Source organism: Ambystoma mexicanum, chromosome 12 (genome assembly GCF_040938575.1).
Source record: "Ambystoma mexicanum isolate Mex_15411 chromosome 12, UKY_AmexF1_1, whole genome shotgun sequence".
Classification (NCBI taxonomy): Eukaryota; Metazoa; Chordata; class Amphibia; order Caudata; family Ambystomatidae; genus Ambystoma; species Ambystoma mexicanum.
In genome coordinates, this window is record NC_090936.1 from 335759472 (window position 1) to 335768915 (window position 9444).

Consider the following 9444-nt stretch of genomic DNA (forward strand, 5'->3'; position numbering starts at 1 on the left):
GGGAAGGTCTCAGGTTTGCTAGAAGCATTAAGATATCACATCTCATGCTATCGGAAGGGTCTCAGGATTGGATTGGGAAGGAGTTGGATATCGCATCTCATGCTATAGGAAGGGTCACAGGTTGGAATTGGAAGGAGTTGGATATCACAGCTCATGTTATAGGAAGGGTATCAGGATTGGAATGGGAAGGACTTTGATATCACATCTCACGCTATAAGGGAGGGTCTCAGGTTTGGTATTAGAAGCGTTGAGATATCACATCTCATGCTATCGGAAGGGTCTCAGGATTGGATCGGGAAGGAGTTGGATATAACATCTCATGTTATAGGAAGGTTCTCAGGATTGGATGGGAAGAGTTGGATATCAGATCTCATGTTATAGGAAGGGTATCAGGATTGGAATGAGAAGGACTTTGATATCACATCTCACGCTATAGGGAGGGTCTCAGGTTTGGTATTAGAAGCATTGAGATATCACATCTCATGTTATAGGAAGGGTCTCAGGTTTGTTATTAGAAGCATTGAGATATCACATCTCATGTTATAGGACAGTCTCAGGTTTGGTATTAGAAGCATTGAGACATACCATCTCATGGTATAGGACGGGTCTCAGGATTGGAATGGGAAGGAGTTGGATATCATATCTCATGCTAAAGGAAGGGTCTCAGGTTTGGAAGGGGAAGGATTTGGATATCACATCTCAAGTTATAGGACGGGTCTGTGGTTTGGTATTAGAAGCATTGAGATATCATATCTCATGCTATCGGAAGGGTCTCAGGATTGGATTGCGAAGGAGTTGGATATCACATCTCATGGTATAGGAAGGGTCTCAAGATTGGAATGGGAAGGACTTGGATATCACATCTCATGTTATAGGAAGGGTCTCAGGTTTGTTATTAGAAGCATTGAGATATCACATCTCATGTTATAGGACAGTCTCAGGTTTGGTATTAGAAGCATTGGATATAACATCTCATAGTATACTACGGGTCTCAGGATTGGAATGGGAAGGAGTTGGATATCACATCTCATGCTATAGGGAGGGTCTCAGGTTTGATATTACAAGCATTGAGATATCACATCTCATGCTATCGGAAGGGTCTCAGGATTGGAATGGGAAGGACTTGTACATCACATCTCACGTTATAGGAAGGGTCTCAGGTTTGTTATTAGAAGCATTGAGAAATCACATCTCATGTTATAGGACAGTCTCAGGTTTGGTATTAGAAGCATTGAGATATAACATCTCATGCTATCGGAAGGGTATCAGGATTGGAATGGGAAGGACTTTGATATCACATCTCGCTATAGGGAGGGTCTCAGGTTTGGTATTAGAAGCATTGAGATATCACAGCTCATGCTATCGGAAGGATATCAGGATTGGAATGGGAAGGACTTTGATATCACATCTCGCTATAGGGAGGGTCTCAGGTTTGGTATTAGAAGCATTGAGATATCACATCTCATGCTATCAGAAGGGTCACAGGATAGGAATGGGAAGGATTTGGATATCACATCTCATGTTATAGGAAGGGTCTCAGGTTTGTTATTAGAAGCATTGAGATATCATATCTCATGCTATCGGAAGGGTCTCAGGATTGGATTGGGAAGGAGTTGGATATCACATCTCATGTTATAGGAAGGGTCTCAGGTTTGGTATTAGAAGCATTGAGATATCACATCTCATGCTATCGGAAGGTTCACAGGTTGGAATTGGAAGGAGTCTCAGGATTGGAATGGGAAGGAGTTGGATATCACATCTCATGCTAAAGGAAGGGTCTCAGGTTTGGAATGGGAAGGACTTGGATATCACATCTCATGTTATAGGAAGAGTCTCAGGTTTGTTATTAGAAGCATTGAGATATCACATCTCATTAATTAGGACAGTCTCAGGTTTGGTATTAGAAGCATTGAGATATAACATCTCATAGTATAGGACGGGTCTCAGGATTGGAATGGGAAGGAGTTGGATATCACATCTCATGCTATAGGGAGGGTCTCAGGTTTGATATTAGAAGCATTGAGATATCACATCTCATGCTATCGGAAGGGTCTCAGGATTGGATTGGTAAGGAGTTGGATATCACATCTCAAGTTATAGGACGGGTCTGTAGTTTGGTATTAGAAGCATTGAGATATCATATCTCATGCTATCGGAAGGGTCTCAGGATTGTATTGGGAAGGAGTTGGATATCACATATGTTATAGGAAGGCTCTCAGGTTTGTTATTAGAAGCATTGAGATATCACATCTCATGTTATAGGACAGTCTCAGGTTTGGTATTAGAAGCATTGAGATATCATATCTCATGGTATAGGACGGGTCTCATGATTGGAATGGGAAAGAGTTGGATATCACATCTCATGCTAAAGGAAGGGTCTCAGGTTTGGAAGGGGAAGGATTTGGATATCACATCTCAATTTATAGGACGGGTCTGTGGTTTGTTATTAGAAGCATTGAGATGTCATATCTCATGCTATCGGAAGGGTCTCAGGATTGGATTGGGAAGGAGTTGGATATCACATCTCATGTTATAGGAAGGGTCTCAGGATTGGAATGGGAAGGATTTGGATATCACATCTCATGTTATAGGAAGGGTCTCAGGTTTGTTTTTAGAAGCATTGAGATATCGCATCTCATGTTATAGGACAGTCTCAGGTTTGGTATTAGAAGCATTGAGATATCATATCTCATGCTATCGGAAGGGTCTCAGGATTGGATTGGGAAGGAGTTGGATATCACTTCTCATGTTATAGGAAGGGTCTCAGGATTGGAATGGGAAGGATTTGGATATCACATCTCATGTTATAGGGAGGGTCTCAGGTTTGATATTAGAAGCATTGAGATATCGCATCTCATGCTATCGGAAGGGTCTCAGGATTGGATTGGGAAGGAGTTGGATATCACATCTCAAGTTATAGGACGGGTCTGTAGTTTGATATTAGAAGCATTGAGATATCATATCTCAAAGAGTTGGATATCAGATCTCATGTTATAGGAAGGGTATCAGGATTGGAATGGTAAGGACTTTGACATCACATCTCACGCTATAGGGAGGGTCTCAGGTTTGGTATTAGAAGCATTGAGATATCACATCTCATGTTGTAGGAAGGGTCTCAGGTTTGTTATTAGAAGCATTGAGATATCACATCTCATGTTATAGGACAGTCTCAGGTTTGGTATTAGAAGCATTGAGATATACCATCTCATGGTATAGGACGGGTCTCAGGGTTGGATGGGAAGAGTTGGATATCACATCTCTTGCTATAGGAAGGGTCTCAGGTTTGGTACAAGCATTGGGATATCACATCTCATGCTATAGGAAGGGTCTCAGGATTGGAATGGGAAGGAGTTGGATATCATATCTCATGCTAAAGGAAGGGTCTCAGGTTTGGAAGGGGAAGGAATTGGATATCACATCTCAAGTTATAGGACGGGTCTGTGGTTTGGTATTAGAAGCATTGAGATATTATATCTCATGCTATCGGAAGGGTCTCAGGATTGGATTGGGAAGGAGTTGGATATCACATCTCATGTTATAGGAAGGGTCTCAAGATTGGAATGGGAAGGACTTGGATATCACATCTCATGTTATAGGAAGGGTCTCAGGTTTGTTATTAGAAGCATTGAAATATCACATCTCATGTTATAGGACAGTCTCATGTTTGATATTAGAAGCATTGAGATATAACATCTCATAGTATAGGACGGGTCTCAGGATTGGAATGGGAAGGAGTTGGATATCACATCTCATGCCTTGGGAAGGTCTCAGGTTTGCTAGAAGCATTAAGATATCACATCTCATGCTATCGAAAGGGTCTCAGGATTGGATTGGGAAGGAGTTGGATATCGCATCTCATGTTATAGGAAGGGTCTCAGGATTGCAATGGGAAGGACTTTGATATCACATCTCACGCTATAGGGAGGGTCTCAGGTTTGGTATTAGAAGCATTGAGATATCGCATCTCATGCTATCGGAAGGGTCTCAGGATTGGATCGGGAAGGAGTTGGATATAACATCTCATGTTATTAGAAGCATGGAGATATCACATCTCATGTTATAGGACAGTCTCAGGTTTGGTATTAGAAGCATTGAGATATCATATCTCATGGTATAGGACGGGTCTCAGGATTGGACGGGGAAGGATTTGGATATCACATCTCAATTTATAGGACGGGTCTGTGGTTTGGTATTAGAAGAATTGAGATATCATATCTCATGCTATCGGAAGGGTATCAGGATTGGATTGGGAAGGAGTTGGATATCACATCTCATGCTATAGGAAGGGTCTCAGGATTGGAATGGGAAGGATTTGGATATCACATCTCATGTTATAGGAAGGGTCTCAGGTTTGTTATTAGAAGCATTGAGATATCGCATCTCATGTTATAGGACAGTCTCAGGTTTGGTATTAGAAGCATTGAGATATCATATCTCATTGTATAGGACGGGTCTCAGGATTGGAATGGGAAGGAGTTGGATATCACATATCATGCTATAGGACGGGTCTCAGGATTGGAATGGGAAGGAGTTGGATATCACATCTCATGATAAAGGAAGGGTCTCAGGTTTGGAAGGGGAAGGATTTGGATATCACATCTCAAGTTATAGGACGGGTCTGTGGTTTGGTATTTGAAGCATTGAGATATCATATCTCATGCTATCGGAAGGGTCTCAGGATTGGATTGGGAAGGAGTTGGATATCACATCTCATGTTATAGGCAGGGTCTCAAGATTGGAATGGGAAGGACTTGGATATCACATCTCATGTTATAGGACAGTCTCAGGTTTGGTATTAGAATCATTGAGATATAACATCTCATAGTATAGGACGGGTCTCAGGATTGGAATGGGAAGGAGTTTGATATCACATCTCATGCCATGGGAAGGTCTCAGGTTTGCTAGAAGCATTAAGATATCACATCTCATGCTATCGGAAGGGTCTCAGGATTGGATTGGGAAGGAGTTGGATATCGCATCTCATGCTATAGGAAGGGTCACAGGTTGGAATTGGAAGGAGTTGGATATCACAGCTCATGTTATAGGAAGGGTATCAGGATTGGAATGGGAAGGACTTTGATATCACATCTCACGCTATAAGGGAGGGTCTCAGGTTTGGTATTAGAAGCATTGAGATATCACATCTCATGCTATCGGAAGGGTCTCAGGATTGGATCGGGAAGGAGTTGGATATAACATCTCATGTTATAGGAAGGTTCTCAGGATTGGATGGGAAGAGTTGGATATCAGATCTCATGTTATAGGAAGGGTATCAGGATTGGAATGAGAAGGACTTTGATATCACATCTCACGCTATAGGGAGGGTCTCAGGTTTGGTATTAGAAGCATTGAGATATCACATCTCATGTTATAGGAAGGGTCTCAGGTTTGTTATTAGAAGCATTGAGATATCACATCTCATGTTATAGGACAGTCTCAGGTTTGGTATTAGAAGCATTGAGACATACCATCTCATGGTATAGGACGGGTCTCAGGATTGGAATGGGAAGGAGTTGGATATCATATCTCATGCTAAAGGAAGGGTCTCAGGTTTGGAAGGGGAAGGATTTGGATATCACATTTCAAGTTATAGGACGGGTCTGTGGTTTGGTATTAGAAGCATTGAGATATCATATCTCATGCTATCGGAAGGGTCTCAGGATTGGATTGCGAAGGAGTTGGATATCACATCTCATGGTATAGGAAGGGTCTCAAGATTGGAATGGGAAGGACTTGGATATCACATCTCATGTTATAGGAAGGGTCTCAGGTTTGTTATTAGAAGCATTGAGATATCACATCTCATGTTATAGGACAGTCTCAGGTTTGGTATTAGAAGCATTGGATATAACATCTCATAGTATAGGACGGGTCTCAGGATTGGAATGGGAAGGAGTTGGATATCACATCTCATGCTATAGGGAGGGTCTCAGGTTTGATATTACAAGCATTGAGATATCACATCTCATGCTATCGGAAGGGTCTCAGGATTGGAATGGGAAGGACTTGGACATCACATCTCACGTTATAGGAAGGGTCTCAGGTTTGTTATTAGAAGCATTGAGAAATCACATCTCATGTTATAGGACAGTCTCAGGTTTGGTATTAGAAGCATTGAGATATAACATCTCATGCTATCGGAAGGGTATCAGGATTGGAATGGGAAGGACTTTGATATCACATCTCGCTATAGGGAGGGTCTCAGGTTTGGTATTAGAAGCATTGAGATATCACAGCTCATGCTATCGGAAGGGTATCAGGATTGGAATGGGAAGGACTTTGATATCACATCTCGCTATAGGGAGGGTCTCAGGTTTGGTATTAGAAGCATTGAGATATCACATCTCATGCTATCAGAAGGGTCACAGGATAGGAATGGGAAGGATTTGGATATCACATCTCATGTTATAGGAAGGGTCTCAGGTTTGTTATTAGAAGCATTGAGATATCACATCTCATGCTATCGGAAGGTTCACAGGTTGGAATTGGAAGGAGTCTCAGGATTGGAATGGGAAGGAGTTGGATATCACATCTCATGCTAAAGGAAGGGTCTCAGGTTTGGAATGGGAAGGACTTGGATATCACATATCATGTTATAGGAAGAGTCTAAGTTTGTTATTAGAAGCATTGAGATATCACATCTCATGTTATAGGACAGTCTCAGGTTTGGTATTAGAAGCATTGAGATATAACATCTCATAGTATAGGACGGGTCTCAGGATTGGAATGGGAAGGAGTTGGATATCACATCTCATGCTATAGGGAGGGTCTCAGGTTTGATATTAGAAGCATTGAGATATCACATCTCATGCTATCGGAAGGGTCTCAGGATTGGATTGGTAAGGAGTTGGATATCACATCTCAAGTTATAGGACGGGTCTGTAGTTTGGTATTAGAAGCATTGAGATATCATATCTCATGCTATCGGAAGGGTCTCAGGATTGTATTGGGAAGGAGTTGGATATCACATATGTTATAGGAAGGCTCTCAGGTTTGTTATTAGAAGCATTGAGATATCACATCTCATGTTATAGGACAGTCTCAGGTTTGGTATTAGAAGCATTGAGATATCATATCTCATGGTATAGGACGGGTCTCATGATTGGAATGGGAAAGAGTTGGATATCACATCTCATGCTAAAGGAAGGGTCTCAGGTTTGGAAGGGGAAGGATTTGGATATCACATCTCAATTTATAGGACGGGTCTGTGGTTTGTTATTAGAAGCATTGACATGTCATATTTCATGCTATCAGAAGGGTCTCAGGATTGGATTGGGAAGGAGTTGGATATCACATCTCATGTTATAGGAAGGGTCTCAGGATTGGAATGGGAAGGATTTGGATATCACATCTCATGTTATAGGAAGGGTCTCAGGTTTGTTTTTAGAAGCATTGAGATATCGCATCTCATGTTATAGGACAGTCTCAGGTTTGGTATTAGAAGCATTGAGATATCATATCTCATGCTATCGGAAGGGTCTCAGGATTGGATTGGGAAGGAGTTGGATATCACATCTCATGTTATAGGAAGGGTCTCAGGATTGGAATGGGAAGGGTTTGGATATCACATCTCATGTTATAGGGAGGGTCTCAGGTTTGATATTAGAAGCATTGAGATATCGCATCTCATGCTATCGGAAGGGTCTCAGGATTGGATTGGGAAGGAGTTGGATATCACATCTCAAGTTATAGGACGGGTCTGTAGTTTGGTATTAGAAGCATTGAGATATCATATCTCATGCTATCGGAAGGGTCTCAGGATTGTATTGGGAAGGAGTTGGATATCACATATGTTATAGGAAGGCTCTCAGGTTTGTTATTAGAAGCATTGAGATATCACATCTCATGTTATAGGACAGTCTCAGGTTTGGTATTAGAAGCATTGAGATATCATATCTCATGGTATAGGACGGGTCTCATGATTGGAATGGGAAAGAGTTGGATATCACATCTCATGCTAAAGGAAGGGTCTCAGGTTTGGAAGGGGAAGGATTTGGATATCACATCTCAATTTATAGGACGGGTCTGTGGTTTGTTATTAGAAGCATTGAGATGTCATATCTCATGCTATCGGAAGGGTCTCAGGATTGGATTGGGAAGGAGTTGGATATCACATCTCATGTTATAGGAAGGGTCTCAGGATTGGAATGGGAAGGATTTGGATATCACATCTCATGTTATAGGAAGGGTCTCAGGTTTGTTTTTAGAAGCATTGAGATATCGCATCTCATGTTATAGGACAGTCTCAGGTTTGGTATTAGAAGCATTGAGATATCATATCTCATGCTATCGGAAGGGTCTCAGGATTGGATTGGGAAGGAGTTGGATATCACTTCTCATGTTATAGGAAGGGTATCAGGATTGGAATGGTAAGGACTTTGACATCACATCTCACGCTATAGGGAGGGCCTCAGGTTTGGTATTAGAAGCATTGAGATATCACATCTCATGTTGTAGGAAGGGTCTCAGGTTTGTTATTAGAAGCATTGAGATATCACATCTCATGTTATAGGACAGTCTCAGGTTTGGTATTAGAAGCATTGAGAGATACCATCTCATGGTATAGGACGGGTCTCAGGGTTGGATGGGAAGAGTTGGATATCACATCTCTTGCTATAGGAAGGGTCTCAGGTTTGGTACAAGCATTGGGATATCACATCTCATGCTATAGGAAGGGTCTCAGGATTGGAATGGGAAGGAGTTGGATATCATATCTCATGCTAAAGGAAGGGTCTCAGGTTTGGAAGGGGAAGGATTTGGATATCACATCTCAAGTTATAGGACGGGTCTGTGGTTTGGTATTAGAAGCATTGAGATATCATATCTCATGCTATCGGAAGGGTCTCAGGATTGGATTGCGAAGGAGTTGGATATCACATCTCATGTTATAGGAAGGGTCTCAAGATTGGAATGGGAAGGACTTGGATATTACATCTCATGTTATAGGAAGGGTCTCAGGTTTGTTATTAGAAGCATTGAGATATCACATCTCATGTTATAGGACAGTCTCAGGTTTGGTATTAGAAGCATTGGATATAACATCTCATAGTCTAGGACGGGTCTCAGGATTGGAATGGGAAGGAGTTGGATATCACATCTCATGCTATAGGGAGGGTCTCAGGTTTGATATTGGAAGCATTGAGATATCACATCTCATGCTATCGGAAGGGTCTCAGGATTGGAATGGGAAGGACTTGGACATCACATCTCACGTTATAGGAAGGGTCTCAGGTTTGTTATTAGAAGCATTGAGATATCACATCTCATGTCATAGGACAGTCTCAGGTTTGGTATTAGAAGCATTGAGATATCATATCTCATGGTATAGGACGGGTCTCAGGATTGGAATGGGAAGGAGTTGGATATCACATCTCATGCTAAAGGAAGGGTCTCAGGTTTGGAAGGGGAAGGATTTGGATATCACATCTCAATTTATAGGACGGG